At 39.1% G+C, this 24224-nt stretch overlaps 1 long non-coding RNA gene and 1 pseudogene across 1 annotated transcript; both read left to right on the plus strand.

Moving 5' to 3' along the window:
* Positions 1-4629: 4629 nt before the first annotated feature.
* Positions 4630-22388, plus strand: LOC131232762 (4-hydroxy-tetrahydrodipicolinate synthase, chloroplastic-like; annotated as a pseudogene).
* LOC131232765 (uncharacterized) lies at positions 8395-9378 on the plus strand. The gene is made up of 2 exons (XR_009164928.1): positions 8395-8613; positions 9110-9378. It is a non-coding gene; the product is annotated as an uncharacterized LOC131232765 (long non-coding RNA).
* Positions 22389-24224: the final 1836 nt, after the last annotated feature.

Here is a 24224-nt window from a genome sequence, read left to right on the forward strand (position 1 = left end):
TGTGACATTCCCTTAGCCCCTTTGTGAGGCCGATTCTGATTGTTGAGGCTGATTCTGATTGTCGAGGACAATTCCAATTGTTGAAGCTGAGTCCGATTGCCGAGGCCGATTTCGATTGTCGAGGTCGATTTCGATTGTCGAGGTCGAGTCCAATTGTCGAGGCCGAGTTCGATTGTTGAGGCGTATTCCGATTGTCGAGGCCGAGTCTGAGTCCAATTGTCGAGGCTGATTCCGATTGTCGAGGCTGATTCCGATTGTCGAGGCTGATTCCAATTGTCGAGGCCGATTCCGATCGTCGAGGCCAAGTCCGATTGTCAAGGCCGAGTCTGATTGTCGAGGCCGAGTCCGATTGTCAAGTCCGATTGTCGAGGCCGATTCCGATTGTCGAGGTCGATTTCGATTGTCGAGGTCGATTCCGATTGTCGAGGCCGTTTCTGATTGTCGAGGCCAATTATCTAGGCCGATTATCAATGCTGATTATCAGTGCCGGTTGTTGATACTGATTATGAGTATGTGACAGCATAACATCATAATACATGCCCATACACATCATCTATATGTTTGTTATGAGATGTGGTTGACCATTGCATATATCATTGGATAGGTTGTTATAAGACTCCCTAATAGGCGGGAGTTACCCTACATGAGGGCGCGGTATGCGCAAGTTTAATGCATGACTGGATGATATGACTTATACATCTCGCATTTTGCGTTATGACCATTATACGCCCTAACGACATCAGGGCCGTAAGCCTCCACAGGCATATTGTGGATGGCAAGATGGGACACCAAAAATCTGTTCTACATGGGGTGCTATAGATATCCCTGGGTGAAATTTCCTAAACTCTCTTGGTTCTAGAGGTTGCTCCAATGTCTAGACCGACTGGATGCATGAGTGCATGAGGGCCGCAAACCGTTAGGCCGCGTCTCCCACTATGTCGTGGTCGGTTGGAAGGTGGTGTAGCCTTACCTGCCTAAGAGGAGGGGGCAAAGTTAGGCTGAGTTTGACCAGCTCGAGGAATGGGTCCGCTATCAACGAGTCAGACCCGATATTGGCAGGCGGATAGTGAGGTCTCTTCCACTCACCTTTTTACGCGTGATGGGGCGACAATCTGGTTTGGAGTGTACTATACCTTGGTGATGATCCCAGAGATGTACGGTACTGATATATGGACTTACTGAGCATGAGTGGTATACTTAGCATTTTACTCATTCATTCATTCATTCACTATCCATTCGGACTGATGGTGCGAAAACAATTGTTATGTGTACCTTCGTAATGACTAAGATTTCGGTTGGGGCACGCGACCAACCTAAGATCAGGAGTTTACCACATTGTGTTTCACTATTCAAATTTAGGTATGAGATTGGTTTGGATAGAATTCCCTTATGATATATCCCATAGCCTGTGATACTATGTACTATCATCCCGACCTCATACTCCAGCTTGGTTATTTTACTCGTATCAAATATTGCATTACATCCGCGACATATGACACTTTGGGTTGTTACGTTTATACACTTATGTGGCCTAGACAGACTTAGCAGGATTTGCATATTGCCTTACATCATCGGCATCTAATATTTAGCTCTCTATGATTCCGCATTTGCATAGTTGATCCGCATTGCATATTCTGATATTGAATGATTTATAGACTTGCAGTATTTTCACTTACTCTGGTATCATATGATTCATGATCTTGCCAGTATTTCCGACGTTGTATGATTATGGCGTTGTATTTGTGTGCTTGACACTTATCTTGCGCATACACTTTTATCACCCTCTAAGCTTTTTATAAGCTTATGCACGATAGATGCGTGTAAGTGGTGTTAGGTCGCAGTAGTGTTGAGCTTAGAGCGTGCAGCCGTCTTCTGGAGCTTTGATTTTGACTTATGTATTTTCCTTTCAGCATTGTATTCAAAATTTATATTAGTGAATATGTGATGATGATGTTGCCTTTGTGATTTGGGTAAACTTATGGTTATGCTTATTAGGAGATAAATGTACGTTGAAAGGAGGCTCTCGGCACCGGATTCGGTGATCGAAAATTTTGTGAACTCAGTTTCCGAGTTTGGAGCATAACATTTACGTTTCGAACGATCTGAGATAGAGTACCATTTTTAAAAATAACAAAATGATTAAAGAAGAGTTTTTTCATGGGTCCTTTCTCATGCCTCAATGGTAAACTCACAAGAGTTTCAACACGAGGTGATGGGTTAGAGTACCCATTATGGTGAAATCCCACTATGGTGTGAGTGCATCGGCATGCGTGTGTAGAAAAAGGGAGGGAGTTCTTTCATACATTGGCTATCCATGAGGCTTGATGTGAAAATACAAGAAAATTATATGATGACATTATATTATTTCACATCAAAATGAATAAATTGTGAAACTTATAATCACTAAGTCAACGCTACAACAAGATTTGTCTAAAAATTATAATCTCTTACTAATGGATGCTTGTTCCTTCTAATAGGACCATTGGATATTTTCGTTTTATCAGTCCAATGCAAGTCCACAAATTGGACTCAAAGTTTGGATATTTTATTATTTTAATTTTTTGTTAGCTTGTTAGTACATCCCATTGTCAGTTTACACTTCATTGTTAGCCACCTCTACTAGGGATCGATACCAAGACCTCAATGTTGAAACGATGGATATTTTAATTTGAATCACTTGTATTCTGCACATGATAGCTAAATAATTTATAAAGTGTTCAAGTATCATCAACTACTCTCCCACAGTTTTTCGATGTTTTTCTCCCAAGTGTAATGCTAACCATCCAATTGGTGGTTATCATATGAATGGGTTAAAGATAGAATAGATTTTGGCATTCAAGGGATGAAATTATATGGTTAAATTTCCTATCAAATTAATTCTATAGGTCATGATCCCCACGCAATTGGGTCCATTGTTTCTAAAGTCCATCTTGTTGTACTTGCACCAAAAAAGTTTAAAACTATTCATAAACTATACCATAAATTGAACAATTTAATGTTATTTTCTTTGAACAATATGATGTTCGAAAATTCGATCCTAATTATAGAGTTTTATTTTATTTTATTTGTTAGGGTATTAATTTTATGGAACATTTTTTCTTATCTTTTGAACATCTTTACAATATCTTAGCTATTGATTATATTTTAATATTGGTGGAAGTGATTCCTTTAACTAATGATCACAAAACAATTATACAATTTTTAAAAGAAAATATTTTATTAAAATTTAGAACGTGGATATTCATAATCAACATCTAGGTACTTATTTTCAAGTGAGGTATGGCTAACAATGGGGGTGTGTGTACTAACGTTCAAAAAGAAAAGTCAAACATGGTTTTGGTACTAACCCTTCCCTCCTTAGCTAAGAATAGACAATGGCTCTAAGGAGCCACCGTGATGCACGAGTTTTCTCTACCCTGTCCATCCATTTTGCCCCAATATTTTTGAATTCAAGCCCAAAGCCCAAAAATGAGGAATTCTAAGGTTCAAGTGGACTACATGGTGGGAATTAAACACTTGTCACCCAAAACTCTTCGGAGCTAAAAAAAAGTTTTGGATCAAGTTGATATTTGTGTTTTCTTTTAATTCATGTCCATGTGACCTTACGGATAAGTTGGATACCTTAAGAATAAGTTGGATGGGTGGGCCCTTAAAAGTTTCAATTCCGGGTGTCACTGGCACCACTGCTTTCTTTGGCGTGGTCCACTCAAGCCTCGGATCTGCTTTATTATTGGGCCAGTATCTTAAAATAAAATGATATGGAAAAATAGATAGACTTGCAATGCTCCCCAGAGGTCGTGTCCGTCAAAGTGACATTCTTAAAACCTAAACATTGCAACGCTCCCCAGGGGTCGTGTCGGTCAAAGTGGCATTCTTAAACTCCCCATTGTAATCAGTCAATCAGCCAACATCCAGATGTATCTCCTTGTAATTAATTAATAAGTATTTGTTTGTTCAATTAATTTGCGTGTGAAATATATTAGTGCATGCGTATCAACAATCACGCTCTGCCACAGTATTTTACTTTTTCTCATAGACTTTCTTCCACGCGCCGCGCGACTTCCTTTGTCGCGGCTTCTTGCCTTCCTTTCTTCTATGGTAAGCTACCATCTGCCTACTGCCCTTTCTTCCTTTCTTCTTCCTGAAAATACCCCTAATAAGCTAAATAATATCACCGTTAGTCATTTAAACAACTACCCACAGAACCCCTCTCGGTTCCTCTGCAACATTGTAGAATAAGCTTTTTCCATAACCCTTGTTTGCGTAGGGCTCGTTGTGGTATCTAGTCCGTCCATCAGGGTCCCATCCAGACATCACGTGGATCACCATATGAGTTTGGAGGTTTTCAGGTGGCCGTACATTGTTTTCAATGGTGTGGCCCACTTGATGATTCGACGTGCCTGATTTTTGGAGTATGCCATCATGGCAGCGGGGCTTGCTTAATGCGCGGGGCGATATCGTATGCACACAACTCGGTGGGCCCCACACAGGCGGTTGTGATTTTTTTTTTTTTTAAATTTTATTTTATTGCCCCTTTACTTGAAAACTCAATTTCATTTTTACTATTTACCATATTTTGCTATTTTATCTTTATTTTTACTATCTATCTATCTTTTTTTTTTCAGGTAGCTTAAACTAACTCTTCAGAGAGGCGTGCGAATGCTATGCTACACCCCTCAAGTTGTGGAATTGCAATGAGGGGCTGATCACTATAAATAAAAAGATTCCACGTCCACCTTGCTTAATTCCTGTATATTTAATTGATGTATTGAAATTCAGTTCAACTACTCATCCTAATACACTCATTTCGCATCAACTAGAAAAACAGAACCTAAACCTTTTACGGTTTTCAAACAGTTTCATTCTTATCGTCTTCTACTGTAGGATTGCCTTGTTTTGAGTACCTTTTTCCAACTGTACTTTTGATTCATGTGTGTGTATTTTTTTTTCTTGGTTGTGGCTTGTGGTAGTTCACTATAGAAAAAGAAAATAAACCATTCTGTTTATTTATTTATTTTCTAGCAGTGAATCACGTTTCGTGATCTGGGAATTACATTCTCTCATCTGGGTGCAATTACAGTAAAAAATCTCAATGTTGAGGAATTATAATCTGTGCACCAGAGATACAGCCTTTCAGCTGCCTCTACATGCTGGACCTAATATCCATAAGAGGTCTATGTGATGCTTAAATTTTGGGGTTATCTTGTTCACATACTCATTATTTGCTTGTGTATGCCTATTTCGGAATTCTGTTTTATATAGTTAATGGCAGGTAGAGTTCTACCTGTAGTTTAATTTTGCGAGAATTTCACAAATGTATGCAGATTGACTTGTATATAAAATTGTTCTGTTTTCATGGAATCTGCTTTCTAGGTTGGTTTCTGATGTTTTGTTATGACTGGGCTTGAATCCAAACTGCCTGCTCTTTACCGTTCTCATGTCTGTGTGAATTTGGTTGTATTAGGGTAGGAAGAATTCGGAAGATTGTTTGGTTGAGTCTTTCTGTTGTCATTGCATTTAAATGACCATCTCATTATGCCTTGGAAATGAAGGATTTATGCATAAGCTATGCTGATCTTCACTTTAGCTTTTAGAATGCATCTGCATTTTGTATTGTCGAAGTTCTACATAAACAGAAGATGGAACACGCAAAAACAAAAGGGTATAGTGGAAACCCAACCTCCACAGAAATTGCTAGCTTCGACCTTCCAAATCACCAACCTGATTCCCCAAAAGGTTTGCCATTGAACACACTCGGAAATCCTACTTCGACAATGGCCAGTTAATGATCATGAAAAGAGTTCTTCTTTTTAAGGATTCTTCCTACGCAGCCCTATCCTCAAGGCGTTTTCTGCTTCTCCTTCAACTATCTCATAATACCCTGAAAGACGCAATCTTCCAAAGGATCTCCTTTCAACATTAGAATGGCCCACAACCCCATTGTAATAGTAGATTGCCAATGGATTCATATTGATTTCAGGCACATTTTACAATACATGTTGTTTGTTACGTTCTTCAAACATACTTAATGGGAGGGAGGGAGTAGAAAAGATTTTGCAATCCAGCTCTTGTTCGTCCATTAGTTCCCAGTTCTTTAGCGCGGGGTAGAGCAGTTTGGTAGCCCTCAAGGTTCATAACCTTGAGGTCATAGGTTAAAACCTTGTCTCCGCAACATCTTTTTTTGTTTGTCAAAAATCCATTTTTAGGGGGATACAAAGAGAATAAAAAATGTGGTTTTCGTTAGTCCATCGGTACTTGTTATTTATTTATTTATTATTAAAAAAAAAATTTATTGGTACATATTAGATACCTTATAGTAGTACTTTTGTAATGCAACTGGGTTGAGGTGCACTTCCTGTCCATGCCAAATTGTTACTTGTTACTGCATAGTACCACAACCATACCATCACACTGCCTATAATACATTTCATTTTCTTGTTGATCCGCTCTTATTCATTCTGTGGTTCTCTTTCTGAAAATATCAGAAGAAATGGAAGATGGAAGCCCCAGAAGCTGCAATCATCCACAATTTTCATCTTCCAATAGAGAGGTTTGAAGTTAAAAATAGGTGGGATTGTACTTTCACGATCGATGCTTTCTCGCATAGATGTAATTGGTTGAAGTGAAGTATTCATACCATGCCCATCATTTTCATGTCATTGAGTTTGCTTATGCTTTCTACCATTCACTAGATGCAAGGTTAATATGCAGATAAAGACCAAACCTGAGCCTTGATTTTACTTTCTCAAAAGATGAAGCAAGTCTAATCAAGCTTGCCACTTCCTCCAAGAACTTAATCCTAAAGGAATTTTCAAGATCCCGGATAGGCGAAGTTGCTAGCTAACTTTAACATGGTGTATCATAAAAACTTGAGAAGAATGCTTACAAGAAGAGGAAAGGAAATAATTAAAAAGAAGTTTACATGAAGGTAATGGCTCTGTTATATGTTTTAAGTGATCTCTACAAAATTAATATTCAACCTACATGAAAATTTTTAAAGGCAGAAGAAGCTGGACAGCTCCAAATCTGTGGGCATGCTGCAACTTTGATGATGGCAGATTTCTAGTTCCTGCTGGAAAGAACCAATTGGTGAAATCGAAGGAAATTTCAAATTTCCAAATCTCTACCCTACTAATATTCTTTAAAAAAGATCTTAGAAAATTAATGTGCTGTTGAATTCCCTACTTGCACTTCATTAAAAACGCCAAAACGGAAAAAAAGGAATGAATATAACATGCTCGCACTTGTTATCCAGCATACAATGTTGTCAAAATCATTATCACATTGCATATCGTAACAGGAGTCGAATCATATCAATTTGCCAATCGTGTCATAAATTATAAGATATTGAAAACTTCTAAAAACATACAAATAAATCAGAAAACTCAAAAATAAAAACTCATCAATAATCCATTTCCCATCAACATACACCACGAAAAGTAATCACATATCACGATATTATTGATTGAGAACATGCATACAATATACATATCATGTGTAAAATGGTAAAAGGGGTAAAAACAAGTTTTTTATCATCATTATTTATTTATTTATTTATAATTACAATGGCCTTAAGGTTTGACCCATTGCAAGGTTTTGACCCCAACTTCCCAATGCTTCTTCTTCTTCTTCTTCTTCTTCTTCTTTTTGTGCCTTGGGTCAACTTCTGTTGCTTTTTTAGGACCAAATACCCTTGGTACTTGAGTCCATAGAAGTTAAAAACGAGTCTTTTTCAAAGAGGAGAGTGGGTCCCAAAAATGAGGATTGGGCCCACTCCATGGGAGATCCGGTCCGTTCATTTTATACGGGGCATCCTGGAACCTAAAAAGGCATTGAGTTCATCTTGATCTGAGCCCTCTGTGGCCCCAAATGGAGATGATGATGGTTGTTCATTTCAAGTTGTTTCCTTTGAATCTTTGATGTGGTCTATCCTTAATGTCTTCTTCCCTCAATCTTGGGGCTATGCCTTGAAATTAAATCTTCATTCGAATGGTTGGAGTGTATTTCAGCAGAAACTCATGATGGACCTCACAAAACCTGTTTGAAAACCAATAAAGGGGCTAAGACCTAACCTCAGACTTCATTTGTAACTTTTTACAGAGAGGGGACAAACACCATAAAAGCCAGTGTTTCGAAAATATCTCTTCGACTTCCTCGAGGGTGGGATCGAGGGTCAAAAATCTGGTGATTGAATGGGCTTCAAATGTAAAAGATTTAAGGTCTTTTGATTTTAGCATTTTGGGCGCCTAGGGGTCGTCTGCTATCTCAACAGTGGTCCCCTTTTAGGTTTTTTAGGCCTTTTGTTTCCTCTTTTCCTGCTTTCTCTCCTCTTCCTTGTTCCTTCTGCTCTTTTAATGCAGCTCCAGTTATTTTTTTAAAAAAAAAACACCACAAAAGCCGTTCGACCATTGCCGTACCTTCGTGGAACCCACTCCATCAATTTTCGGCATGTTCCTGGCGACATTCTCTCCATTGTGGGACTCAGAGCTCTTTCTAGCTACTTTTTCGAGGTTTTTTTTTTTTTCTAGAGCGTGGGACTACTCTCTGATGACAACCCTCCCTTCTGTGGGGCTAGCAGTAGTCATTGTCCGTCCTGAGACTATCGACATAAAGGTGGGTATAACATGTATTTTTTATTTTTTGATCTACGAACACAGATATCCTTGTCCATTTCAATGGTGATCCTGGTGAAAATGCACAACAGAGATTCTTGGACTAAGCTCAATAATGATCCTGTTGAAAATGCATAATGGAGATCCTTGGACTAAGCTTAATGGTGAGCCTATTGAAAATGCACAACGGACATCCTTAGACTAAGCTCAACAGTGATCTTGTTGGAAATGCACAATGGAGATCCTTGGGCTAAGCTCAATGGTAATCCTGTTGGAAATGCACAACAGTGATCCTATTGAAAATGCACAACGGAGATCCTTGGACGAAGCTCAATAGTGATCCTATTGGAAATGCACATCAGAGATTCTTGGATTAAGATCAACGGTGATCCTGTTGAAAATGCATAACGGAGATCGGTAGTAGATGACAATGAAGATCTATTTAAGAGTTTTATATTGTTATTCTAAGTCTAATAGAATGAGCTCTTTCCTTTCAGGTTCAACAATATTTGAAGATCATGGCTCGCTGGCCCATACTGTGCCATTATGATGGGGTGCTAGTATAGGAACAAAAGAGATGGTCATATAAGGGTGGCGAATCTAAGTTTGTTGTTGTGAGCACTGAGATTACATGTGAGGAGCTCATATTTAAAATGCATAAGATTACGAAGACAACACCCAATGAATACAAGGTTAGAATGAAGGTTGTTTATACTGTGCAGAGTACCATGTCACTTTATCCACAAATTATCAGAGATGATGAAGATATCCTGACGTGTTTGATTTTCTCTAGTCAGAACCCCAATGTTCAGATATTTGTGTATATAGAGAAAGTTAGATCTACAAGTGTGGTCCAAGAACTTGAGTTCGTAGATCTGAATGAGCCAATAAGAATTGTGGATACTGTTTTGGAGATGGGATTTCCATTCGCCCCCTCACCAGTTGGTGCAGACATACCTGACCCATCAACCAATGCACATATTTGTGATCCGAGGCCCAACAGTTGTGAGGCTCTATATTTTCAATGGTTGGATAGCGAAGACTGCATGGATATCCCCTCACCGCTACGTGCAAACATCCCTGACCCATCAACCAATGCACATATTCATGATTTGAGGCTCGATAGTTTTCAGGTACCAACTTTTTGATTGTTGGATAGCGAAGACTGCATAGACATCCCCGCACCAGTTGGTGTAGAATCCATGACCCATCAACCAACGCACCTAATCATGATCCAAGGCTCGACAATTGTGATGTGCCAACATTTTAATTGTTGGATAGCGAAGATTGCATGGACATCCTTGCACTAGTTCTTGCAGACATCCCTGGCCTATCAATCAATGCACCTATACATGATCTGAGGCTTGATAGTTGCGTGGTGCCAACTTTTCGATATTCGGATAGTAAAGACTGCATAGACATCCTAATGTAGAGTGGGTCACGGACAGTTTCATGGCCAAGATGGATTAGAAAAGGCCCGGTCGATGACAGAAGTGATCTGGACCGTCGGACCTTAGATTGGGTCTATCTCACAATCCAGAATGAGTTATCGGGTGTAAAATATATGATTTTGGGTAGAACGAGCTACTTTAGCCACCCAACCCCGCTACACCATGTTGCGCAAGCCAGATTTGCGAAATACCCCTGGATCGACGGTCGTTTCCCTATTTTAATTCCGTTTTTACTATAAATAATAAGTTTTAGTTTCATTATAACTCTTCATCCGTTGGGCTTTAGGAGTTGTGCCCAACATGAAAAGAACTTAGAATAATTAGGAGAATAGCTTGGTGAGTCCAAATAGGACACTATTTTTGGCCGAAAACCTTGCACACTAGTAGACATCATGACCGTCTATAAATAGTAACTTGCGAATTCTAGGAGTTGTAGTTTGCTTCTGATTTCTCTACCATTGCTTGATATCCCTATTTAAAGGGTTGTGAACTCGTTTATTCGATTCATTAATCAATTTCGAATTTTATTAGAATTTATTTCTATTTTTCTTGCTTTCTTTCCTCGTGGATTCGAGAAGCTCCGTGGATTCGGAGTAGTTATCCTCGAGGAAGATAGTGATCGACCTCATCACGTTCATCCCTGCGTCAATTGGTATCAGAGCGAGGATTCTCCTCAGATTGATGACAAACAACGAAGGTATGAGCCAAAATCCTGTGGACGGTGATCCAGGGATTAGTGATCTTGCGAAAAGAATGGAACTTTTCACTGGGAGAGTCAGTTGACCATGCAAGGGTTGCAGGCAACCCTCGACCGTCTTACGGATGCACTACTTCCGCCCCGAGCCGTAGGCGGTGCTCTGTTGCCTATGGTTGCTCCGCCGCTTGTGGTTACTATATGGCACAACCTCGATTTCTGTAGAGCACTACCAGTGGCAAACTATAGGGCTATACCAGATGATTCAAGTTCTACCAATGAGGACCTTAATGAAGGTTTTGCCTGACGACCAATCCATGGAGGCGATCATCTAGATCGTGCTGAAAGTGACTATCGAGATTACACCGAAGAATTCTAGCGGTTGGTAACACGAAACAATCTGTCAGAATTTGAGTCACAGAAAGTGGCACGATTTATAGGAGGGTTACGATCGACAATTTAGGATCGAGTTCAGATGCACCCAGTCGGGACCGTGGATGAAGCGGTTCATTTGCCAGGTAGGGCAAAAATGCAGCTTGCAAGAGTTTCGAATCGGCCTTATCCTTCAACTCGATCCCCCCATAATGGGTCCCACGCAGGATCCAATGTTGGCACGGGGAAAAGAACCAGTAGGAGAACGTCCTCAACCTCCTGCAAACGCAAATCGCGATACGGGTATCAGCTCATTTAGGCCTCAACATATAGCACCCACAACAGCGGGCCCGAGTAGAATTCCAAATCCTTACGTTCGGCTAAGGTCAAACAATTGTTACCACTGTGGTCAACCAGGCCACTTATCAAACACCTGTTCTCAACGTCCCGCAACACACTTGACCATAAACGAAGGGGGCACTGAATGTGAGGCCGCAGAAGAAGACCTTAGCTTTGATGAGCATGAACAAGCCACTGAGGAAATAGCAAATGGCAATGAATTGATGGGCGAGGATCGTAGCGAATCTCTAGTTGTGAGGCGATTATTGTTTACCCCACGGAAGGAATTACATCCACAACGACACAATATATTCCGTACGCGGTAAACTGTCAACGGAAAGGTCTGTGATGTGATCATAGACAGTGGTAGTAGCGAGAACATCGTCTCAAGAGTGATAGTGGACAAGTTGCAGCTACTAACGACAAAACATCATTCCCTGTCAATTGACTGGATAAAAAAGGTGAACAAGACCAATGTAATTGAACAATGCACTATCTCATTTTCAATTAGTGAAAATTATAAGTATTAAATACTTTGCGATGTAGTCGACATAGAAGCATGTCATATGTTACTCGGTCGACCCTGGCAGTCGGACCGTGATGCGACCCATCGAGGACGAGACAATGTCTATATATTCGTCAAGGATAGTCGAAAATATTGGTAATATTGATGCATCGACAATACAAACGACACCTAGAATTTACATAGTTGAAAATATTGGTGATTACATTAGCGATATTGATACATTTGCTATACTTAGCGATACATTGCTAATACCTGGAATTTCTGATACTACCAGCGTTATTGGTATCGCTAAGCTGGAGATAAAGATAATATCGGAGATAATTTGAACACTGCTTTTGGCGTATCGAACGCACCAAGTACTTTTATGCGTTTGATGAATTAAGTTTTAAAACCGTTCACTGGCCGATTTGTGGTAGTATATTTTGATGACATACTAATATATAGCCAGGATGAGACGGAGCACAAGAAACATCTCAGGCAGGTGCTGCAGGTCCTACAAATTAACAAGTTGTACCTCAACTTGAAGAAGTGTAGTTTTTTAACGGACAGTCTGTTGTTTCTAGGATTTTTTGTAATGTCCACAGGCATCCATGTAGACGATGAAAAGGTGCGAGCCATTAGGGAACGGCCAATCCCGATAAACATTTATGAGGTGAAGAGTTTTCATGATTGGCGACCTATCGTCAATTTGTGCGAAATTTTAGCACAATAGTTGCGCCTATTATAGATTGCATGAAAAATGACCGTTTCAGTGGATTGATGAAGCTGACAAGAGCCTTTATGAGATCAAGCATCGTTTATCCACAACACTGGTGTTAGTGCTTACTAATTTCGACTAGCTATTTGAGGTTGAGTGTGACGCTTCATACGTCGGAATTGGAGGATTATTATCACAGGAAGGTAGGCCGGTAGCCTTCTACAACAAGAAGCTTAGCGAAACTCGAAAGAAGTGATCGATGTATGAGCTTGAGTTGTACGCAGTTGTTCAGGCGCTACGACATTGATGACATTATCTGATTCAAAGAGAGTTTGTTCTGTACACTGACTATCAAACATTAGAGTTTATATAGTCAGACTAACATGAATCGTGTGCATGCTAGATGGGTTGCGTTTTTACAGGAATTCACGTTCATTCTGCAGCACAAGTTAGGGCAGTAAAATAAGGTGGCTGATGCACTTAGTCATCGCGCATCACTACTTGTTACGATGAGTAACGAGGTGGTCGACTTCGACTGTCTCAAGGAGCTGCATGTCAAGGACGAGGACTTCAAAGATTCTTAGATGAAGTGCCAAGAAGGTCACCCTAGTGACCTTCATATACAAGACGGTTTCCTCTTCAAAGGGAATCGATTGTGCATCCCTCAAAGTTCTCTGAGAGAGCAGATTATTCAGAAGTTAATGGAGGTGGCCTCGGTGGACACCTTGGGCGAGACAAGATGCGAGCTCTTGTAGAAGAGCGGTATTACTGGCCATAATTGGTACGTGATGTGGGAAAAGCCGTACAACGTTATCATGTTTGTCAGACCTCCAAGGGGCAATATCAGAATACGGGCCTCTACACCCCGTTACCTATGCTTGACAGTCCTTGGGAGGATTTATTTATGGACTTCGTGCTTGGTCTCCCATGAACACAACTCGGCATGGATTTGGTGTTCGTTGTAGTAGATCGTTTCTCCAAGATGACGCACTTTATCTCATTCAAGAAGACCCTCGATGTAATACATGTGGCAAATATATTCTTTAGGGAGGTTGTACGGCTACACGGGGTCCCTAAGACTATTACTTCTGATTGTGACATGAAGTTTGTTAGCCACTTTTGACGGACTTTGTGGACTTGATTCGATACACAACTTTAATTTAGTAGCGTCTACCACCCACAGATTGATGGGCAGACCGAGGTGTGAATCACACGTTGGGAAACCTCCTTCGTTGTATTTCAAGAAAAAAACCAAAGCAGTAGGATTTTACATTGTCTCAAGTAGAGTTTGCATTCAACAATATGGTGAATTGCTCGACAGGGAAATCACCATTCCGGATTATCTACGGACGAGTGCCTCGCCACACAGTTGACGTGGTCCCTCTGCCCAAGCTCCCAAGCACGAGTATTACAACTGAACATATGGCAGATAGGATCATGGGCATCCATGCGGAAGTGTAGACCAAGCTACATGCCTCGAACGAGAAGTACAAGGAACGAGCGGAGAAACATCGGCGACAAAAAGTGTTCGAGGTGGGCGACCGCGTTATAATCTATTTGCGCAAAGAGAGATTTCCGACCAGGACGTACAACAAGTTGAAGAACAAGAAGATCAGACCCGTCCCAATCATCCGAAAGATCAGTGATAACGCTTATGTTGTTGATCTTCTAGATGACATGGTGATCTCATGGACTTTCAATATCGCGGACCTAACCGAGTACCATGAACCAGAGCAGGACGAGAACTCGAGGACGAGTTCTTTTGAAGTAGAGGGGATTGATGTAGAGTGGGTCTTGGACAGTTTCATAGCCAAGATGGATCAGAAAAGGCCCGGTCGACGACAGGAGTGATCCGGACCGTCGGACTTTAGATCGGGCGTATCTCACAATCCGGAATGAATTATTGGGCAATGACTTTGGGGTAGAACGAGCTACTTTAGCCACCCAACCCCGCTACGCTGGGTTGCGCAAGCCGGATTTGCGAAATACCCCTGGATCGACGGTCGTTTCCTTATTTTAATTTCGTTTTTACTATAAATAGTAAGTTTTAGTTTCATTATAACTCTTCATCCGTTGGGCTTTAGGAGTTGCGCCCAACATGAAAAGAGCTTAGAATAATTAGGAGAACAGCTTGGTGAGGCCAAATAGGACACTTACTATTTTTGGCCGAAAACCTTGCACACTAGTAGACATCACGACCGTCTATAAATAGTAAGTTTACTATTTATAGTAACTTGCGAATTCTAGGAGTTTTAGTTGTAGTTTGCTTCTGATTTCTCTCCCATTGCTTGGTATCCCTATTTAAAGGGTTGTGAACTCGTTTATTTGATTCATTAATCAATTTCGAATTTTATTAGAATTTATTTCTATTTTTCTTGCTTTCTTTCCTTGTGGATTTGAGAAGTCTCTGTGAGGAGTCCAGAGAAGCTCTGTGGATTCAGAGTAGTTATCCTTGAGGAAGACAGTGATCGACCTCATCACGTTCATCCCTGCGTCACATCCCCTCATCGGTTGGTGTAGATGTATCTAGCCCATTAACCAATGCACTTATACACGATTCAAGGCTCGACAGTTGTGAGCGACCATCAACTCTACGGAGTCATTCTACAGTAGATGTTGTGGTTGCACCATTCGAAATGTTGTCACTTAACATATGCGACTACGATGCTGCATTTATTCACGCAGATTTTTTTGGGATATCCGGATTTTGTTGACAATCCTAATGAAATAGCTGTTAGACAGATGTACAAGGACAAGAGTTGACTGAATGATGCTCTTTTGCAAGTTTGCGATGCGAAAACATCTCCAATATAAGGTTTTGAAAGCAAACAAGTAGAGATATGCTATTAAATGTCTTATCGAAAATTATGGTTCGATGGTGTATGCATCAAGAGTAGATGTTGCTAGTGTTTTCAAAATAAAGATATACAGATCTAAACACACATGTAGCTATTCTTTTGAGGCAATAGCTTATCGTCAGTTACATTCTGAGGTGATAGCTCATAGTGAGATAACTGTTGTAAGGAAAGGGCATGGTAAATGTAAAGCAACTTATAAAGGGACAGGAAGACATCGATACGTAAGCAGTAAGATATGCAGTGAATTTGTCATTGGCCGCATGAAGAAAGGTCTAGCATGCAGGCCAAGCGATATACATCATGGAATGTCTGAGAATTACAGAGTTAATGCCAGTTATATGAAGGCATGGTTTGGTAAGGATATTGCAATTAATGAGGTTATGGGATCATTTACACATTTATACGTTGTGCTTCCTGCTTTCAGTGTTTTTTTTTTTTTTTTTAAAAGGTTTTGTGTGTGGACGTGGCTCACCTGAAAGGGAGGTATAAAGGTGTATTGTTGATGGCTACGGTGTTGGATGATGATAATCACATCCTCACAGTAGCTTATAGGATCGGGGAGTTGGATAACAATAAAGTTGGAATTGGTTCCTTCGTAATTTGCGAGGAATAATTGTAGCAGTTGAGGACATTATTATTATATCGGATTGTCATAAAGGATTGATCGGTGAAGTGAAATTCATATTCCCTTCTGCAACACATGGCTATTCAGTACACCGTGTTTTCTCAAATATGATGCATGCATATAAGGATAGGTCATTGAAGAAGTACCATTGGTTAGCTGTTAAGACGTGCATGAAAGACATTGAGGAGCTCATGCATTGTATAGTATTGGCCTACCCTTTCGCATATCACTGGCTTAGTAATATAAATAAAGAAAGATAGGCATCTTTATTCTTTCGGAGCAGAAGATATAACATCACAACCACAAACATATCTGAGAGTGCAAATGCATTGTTGAAGATGCTAGAGAATACCTGGTAATGAAACTTCTTGATGAAGTGAGAAGCAAGATACAACAGTTCTTCCTCATTAGAAGAGAAGATGCCATTACTTTTTCAGGAAGAGTGACTCCATGGTTGAAGAAACGAATGAGACTCAGTCTCGATGTGCAGAGGACAGTATGTACAACGATATCTGCAGATGAGTTCGAAGTCAAAGTTGGGGGTTTTAGTGATGTAGTGAAATTGAGAATTGAGAAATGTTCATGTGGTGAGTTCGATACAATGTTATTTCCTTTCCTGTATATAATTGCATCTTGTGATAAGTATGAACTCGATTGCTACAAGTATTCTTCCCCGTTCTATTCATTGAATATTTACCGACGTACATACCAGGAATTGGTGTACCCAGTCCTTGATATTTACCAATGAGTCACATAGGCAGTTGTTAGAGCGACATGCAGTGTTCGAATTATCTTCGATATTATCGAAATATCTCTGATATTATCTTTATCTCCAGCTCAACGATACCGATAACACTGGTAGCTATACCAATAACGCTGGTAGTATCAGAAATTCCAAGTATTAGCAATGTATCGCTAAGTATTGTCAACGTATCAATATTGCTAATGTAATCATCAATATTTTCAACTATGTAAATTCTAGGTGTCACTTGTATTGCCAATGCATCAATATCGCTAATGTATTGTTAATATTTTCGACTATGTAAATTCTAGGTAATGCTTGTATCATAAGTGTATCGATAATATTTCAATAATATCACCAACATATTGATATCATCAGAATTTTATTTATTAGAAAAAAATTTATTTCATTTTTTTTTTCATGGGCACATAGTTGTATGTAGTGTTCAATTTGTCATTAATAATATTAATAATATCTTGATATTATCGATATCGCAACATGCGCGATATTGAAACCACAACCTTTCATTTCCTTTCCAATTGTTCATGATTTCTTGGTGAAATATTATTTGTTGTTGATATTTTGCAATATTGATGGATGTTTGGATGAAATGTTGGATGGTTAAGTAGGCTAGATGAGATGGTTGTACTGATTTCTTACGACAACACATGCTTTTAAGGCCCCATTTAATGGAAACTTGTTATGTATGCATTCAATTTGCAATTTTATTATTATTATTTTTTTAATTTCTAAATATGCAAATATGTACATTTTAACATCTCCTGAAGTTTCGTTGAAAATTCTACCATTTTTCCTATGTTTCCTCGCATTTCTGGTTATCAGTGATATCGATATTGTTTCTGTATCCCTGGCCAATGAAACTTGTAGCGAAATCGATACTTCGAACATTGATCCCAGATCCCAGTTGCAATCCCCAGGGGGAAACTGTATTCCACATATCCCAGTTGCATGATAGTCGGGGTAATATAATAGAAGATGGTCTTGTTTTCAAATTACTGGTAGTTGATTAACATAACGGAACATGATGGTCGCCTTCGAATGGCCATTCAGGATGAAAATTAATTCAACAGTAGGAACATCCATTTGGTGTGAGTTTAATAAAAAGAGAGAAGTTTGGAAAAAATAAAATTGATAAGCTTCAAAGAAAGAGAGAAGTTTGAAAAAACAATGAGAAGCTTGAAAGAAAGAGAAAAGCTTGAAAAAATTGAGAAATTTGAAAGAAAGGGAGAAGTTTGAAAAAAAAAAGACCCCAGGTGTAATGCCAGACTCCAAGTGCGATCCCAAACTCTAGGTTCAATCTCAGTGATCCCAGGTGCGATCTAACCATCCCAGGTTTGATCCCCACGTTTTTATGAAAAGCTCTCTCCGTATATCATACTTCTCAAAATCATCCTTCAATAGAGTTAGAAAGTCTATCTAGCATTTCGAGGACACCTTTGCTGGAACATAGTCCAGGCAAAGATTGTCTCTCATACATTGGACTTGTTGTGCATGATGGATAAACTATTAGTGTAGATAAATTAACAGAACATATACTGTGAATGAGAGAGGCCAAGTGTGATCCACAAAGGCTAGGTGCGATCAACACTGGCCAGGTGTGATCCACAGTGGTTTGGTGCGATCCACAGTGGTTTGGTGCGATCTACATTGGCTAGGTGTGATCCATAGTGTCCACACTGGGCAAGTGCGATCCACAGTGCCTAGGTGCGAGCCACACTAGCCATCGTCCAAAAAAACAAAAGCAAAAAAGAAAAAAAAAAAAACTCTGTGCATTTCCCACGATACCCCCCAAAAAAAAAAAAAACAAAAAAACTCCATATTCCTTGCACAATCTTACCTCTATCCGCCATATTAGGGATTGTGGTTGTCAGCAAGTTCAAATGATAGTCGGAGGGTGAAAGTTGTTTTCCCACTTGAAAGTTGATGTGGGTCCCACAACAAGGTGAATAGTTCGCCGGAGGCCTGCCGAAGAGTTTAGTGGCCCCGCACAACTATCTTCTAATTGTTGGAACTTTTGGAATGGTTGGTGGTCCCACTTTCTAAAGAGAAAAAAAAACTCGAAAAAAGTAGCCAGAAAGAGTTTCGTGTCCACAATGGAGAGAGTGTCACCGAATGCACGCCGAAAACTCACCAAAGTGGGTCCCACGGAGGTGGTAGCAACAATTTAATGGCTTTTGCGGTGGTGGTCCCCTCTCTCTTTAAAAAAATTCCAAAAAACACAAATGGGGTATGAGGTTCAATCATAGCCCCTCATAGGTTTTTGGATAGGTTTTGTGGGGCTCACCGTGAGTTTCTGCTGAAATCCACTTCGACCATTCAAATGGGAATTTAATTTCAGGGTATGACCTCAAGATTGATAGAAGAAGACATCAAGGGTGAACCACACCAGAGGAAACCGTTTGAAATGAATGACCACCATTATCTCCATTTGGGGGCTATAGAGAGCTTGGATCAAGAAGAAATAATGCCTTCTGAGGTCCTAGGATGCCTTGAATAAAATGAATGGATTAAAACTCCTGTGGAATAGGCCTAATCCTCTGATTAAATGAGACCTACTCTTTTTCTTTTTTTTTTTTCTTTTTTTTTTTTCAAAAACGACCAGTTGACTTCTGAGACACTCAAATATCGGATGATGTCGGCTACCGTAGAAGGGCATTTTTTGTTCAAAAATAAATTCAAAAAGCTGACTCAGGGCCATCGAAAGAAGAGCTAGGAAGTTAGAGTCAAAACCTTACAATGGTCAAACCTTAGGGCCATTGTAATAAAAAAAACCTATAAAATAAAGAAGAAAAAATGGGTGAAAAGAAAGAAAAATGAAAAAGCGTAGGGGAGGGTTTTTTCCATGTTTTGTAAGCAAAATTATTAAAAGAAAGAAAAAAATGAATAAAAATAAAATTTTGGGCTCATTTATGCAATTCTATGATTATCGTATGATTATTTAAGATTTGTGATTTAGGTGTAAGATTTGAATTATACACCCATTTTGACATATAGGATGCATTGGCTAAAGTAATAATAATAATAATAATAATAAAAAATCACGATTATGGAATTTCTAAAAAATCATGAAAGGATATTAGTGTGAATACAATAACCTCTTTCTTTTTCTTTTTTTCTTTTTTTTTTCTTCTTCTAATACAACACCAAAGAGCTCCATTTCATTATTTCAAAAAAAAAAATTCTACTAAAATAGAAATTCCAAAATCATAATCTATTTTTCTCTGCTCCTAAAATGTTTAAGAGTGGAGGATACCCTTAGTATTGAAAAATTCTTATTCCCTTAACAATTAATGGAGTTCTGGTATCGGGTAATGCACTAATGCTTGTTTTTGAGTGCTCTTAATGGGCGTTCATCTTTGTAGGACATCAGTACAGGATATAAATAAGCTTAGGTTGATCACAACCATCAAGACCTCATATTTACCGGATGGGAGATTTAATCTTGAAGCTTGTGATGCCTTGATGCACATGCAGATTTTTAACGGTGCTGAAGGCATCACCTTTTGAGCAAGGATGGATGCATCATGCTCGTTGGTCGCATGGTCAATTGCTTTGGTGCATCAATCAAGGTGTTTGGGAATACTGGAAGCAACTTAATGAGAGAAGTAATCCATGCAACTGAATAGGGTTTTGCCGTTGGGATGCATGCATGCGGCCCTTCATATTACAAGAAGGTGTCCTTGCAGGGGCTGATCTCTCATTTTAAGACCATTCTTTCAATGGGCCCCATGATCATTTAGAATGTTATGTCAATAGGACAAGATATTCTGTCAAGGAGTGTCTAAGCAATGATCAGATTAGAAAGTACACCAACAAAGGAATGGTGATATAGTGGCAACGACAAGTAGTGCCATGATGCTAGGTGCGTGTATGGAGCTTGTGAAAGAGCTAAAATGTATGGAAGAGACGGAAACAAAAGAAAAACACACCTAAAGATAGGCTTAAGGTGTGTTACAGTGTCACTATCTTTAAAACGATATTTGTACTTTACTAGTGGCATAGATATGAATATTGGTATAGTATTGGCCAATACGGTCATATCATATCTGTATCGGCACGAGACGATACACGATATAGGGTTGGATCGTCCCGATATGAAAAAATTGACCTGTATCGGCACTAATATGGCCGATATAGGCCGATATGCCCATAAAAGCTTAATTTTGAATTTTTCTTTTTCAAATTTCATCATGTCTCCTCTTCGTTTTTTCATTTAAGCCGTGGAAGAAGCTTAAAAAACTCATTTTAGGGTAGATTTAGACCTATTTTGGCATCAAAACAAATGATTTGAATGAGATTTGACAAATGGAAGTGAAGTGGACCATTATGGGAAAAATCGGAAAGAAGAGTAAACCTTCGCTATCTTTTTGATATTTTCATCTTCCTTTTGTTGTATTTCAATGTAATGGGCCCTAGTTCACCAAATCATGCTTGATTTGTGTTTAATTAGGGCCCATGTGGGTGACCTTCAACGAGCCAAACCGACAGACAACAATTCTCATCAAAGAATGCCCGATACACCATCATATGTATGTCCAAAATACAAAAAAGAAAAGAAAAAGAAAAGAAAAGAAGATTAATTCTTGACTATCTTGTTATTTTCTCTCTCTCTCTCTCTCTCTCTCTCTCTCTCTCCTGATATTTTCCTTAATTCTTTGGCTAAAAAAAATCTGACTGAAAAGGGCCAATACGGCCCTGATACCGATACATGACACCGTATTGTATCATTTTTACACCGGGCCAATACGTCGACCAATACCAACATTCAAAACCATGACTACTGGTTAAATTAGTTTGCAAGAGGGTTACAATAAATCTGCCTCTAGGATACAATAAGCATCATCTCATGAATCGGAGAAATGTGGCTTTGACCTGCAAAACCAAAAGCTGCACCTTGAACACACTTTTGTAATGTACACCCTTGACTTCTTTATTTTTCATAATTTATTCCCTGACTTCTTTTGTATTTGCAAATAACTCTCTGTAATTTACACAATTTCTGCAAATTTTTACAAAGACTTAAAAGCAAGAAAATGGTGGAAAAGAAAATGGAGAGGAGATTGTTGTGATGTTTTAAAATGAACCAAAGATAGGTTTTTACAGATTTACAAGGGATGCTTTGACTCCCTTTCATGAAAAGACACATGCCCATTTATGGTGTCTTTTCATTAAATGACATCTCTCCACTATAATTTGAATTTAAAAGATGCTACATTCACTAAAAGTCACCATGATTCACAACCAATGGTCACCTGGAATCAGCAAAAAGCACAACAAATTTTCTTTTTAATTTTGAATTTAAAAAGCACAGCAAATTTTCTTTAAATGAGATCTCTCCACTATAATTTGAATTTAAAAGATGCTACATTCACCAAAAGTCACCATGATTCACAACCAATGGTGACCCGGAATCAGCAAAAAGCACAACAAATTTTCTTAAATTTTTTTTTTTTTTTTAAATTTATTTTAAACCAAGCTTGCAGGGTCATATTAGTTACTGACAATACTTGTTCCAAGGTTGATGCATGAGCTTGTGGTTGGAGGAAAGAACCGCTGATCGAATGGTTGTTCTGCGAGCCGAACCCCATTAGTCTGAACACAACCTTAGCCTATCTGGGAGTGGTTAGATCAGTTTTCCAGTTGCCTTACATACATTTGTTGCTTTCTAGGAGGGTGGAATTCGTCCGAATAGCCAAGGACCTTGGGTGGGGGAATTATGTGGGAGAGAAAATTGTACAGATTCTGGATGATGACTAGTTTATTTTGGTGGGGCTGATATTAGCTTGTAGTTCCATGTTTAGCAGTTTGACATTGTTTACACTAGTTTGGCCATGGCGTGGCTTAACTTATGGTCTAGGCACAACTGTGGGAGAAATATGGCATGCATATTTGGATGAGTTATGAGACTAGTTACTTGCACCTTCAAAAACAACTTGGGCTATCTGTTGATTTGCATGATTGCAGTCAAGGTACGTACTTCTTCTTTCTTTTGTAGTTCATCTTGAGTTTTTTGTATTAGCATGATGTCATTTATAACAGAGATTTTTTGAGTCAGGCTTTCACCCCATTGAAGAAAATATCCCACCTCCCCTAGGAATCTGGGCCGTATCTCAGTCCAGTGTGCCTGCCTGGTCTATCTGTGGTATTACTGCAAAACGAAGCTTCTATGGATTTTTCGTGACCTTTAAGTTTCGACACATCTTCGTTTGAAGTAAATATTTCTCTCCAAATCCAAATTTTAATTCATAAAAACTAGTGATTGAAATCATCAAAGAAACAAAATTCCTTCAAAAAGAATATATATATATATAGTTGGGGTTTTAGAAGTTTCTAATTTTTTATCAATTTTTTCCTATTTATGGATGGTTCCTTAGTATCGGAGATATTATCGTTAGTATCTGGGATATCATCAATGGTATCGTTGATACTAGAAAGCTTTTATCAGGGATCTTCTCAAAATATTGTTGATATTGATAATAATATCAATACACACGAAAATAACAACAATAATTGATTTATTTATTTATTTATAAATTCCAGCAGATTCAGTATCGCTGACTTGATATTATCAATAATATCATTGATAGGAACACTGGGAAGCAGTCCCATGAGACCTTCATGTGTATCAATATCAAACCTAGCCGGAGCAAGTATACTGAAGGGTCTGCTCATGCAAAGGTATTAACCATGTGTTTTCTGCATTTCTTCAGCCACTCTTTATCATCAAATCCATCATGCGAAGTTCTAAAGATCATTGAGCAATCTCAAGGAAGGAGTAACCTCCCTCTTCAATATCCCCATCTTTGTTGTCCTGTACAAGAGGTCTAAACCTCTAATAACATCCTTTTCATCATCGCGCCAAGCAAGATCAAGGTGAGTACATATGGCCACTAGAACAAGTTCAACAAGTTCGCCTTTATCAGCAGTCACCTCAATTTTCTCTTCAGCTTCTTCAGCAAATCTGATAAAGCTCGAAACTAATCTCTTTACTTATCGAACTTCTTCCTTAGGGTATTGCCTTCAACCAGGTGCCAATTTCATTATACTCAGCCACCTTTCTGTTCTCCTCATCCTCTTAACTTGTGATTCAGCTCCTTTGTTTTTTCTCAATCGGCATGCTTGCCATTCGTTGCCCCAAATCTCTTTCTAGAGTCCAATATGAGGGTCATACTCCTTCAGCATCCCATTCTTGTCTAGTTGCTTTCTTTTCACCTTCCTCACAACAATGGAACCAGGTGGTGGCAATTTTGGCTTGAAAGCGTTTTTTGGAAAGATTAAGGTTTTTTT

This window comes from Magnolia sinica, chromosome 18 (genome assembly GCF_029962835.1).
Source record: "Magnolia sinica isolate HGM2019 chromosome 18, MsV1, whole genome shotgun sequence".
Lineage (NCBI taxonomy): Eukaryota > Viridiplantae > Streptophyta > Magnoliopsida > Magnoliales > Magnoliaceae > Magnolia > Magnolia sinica.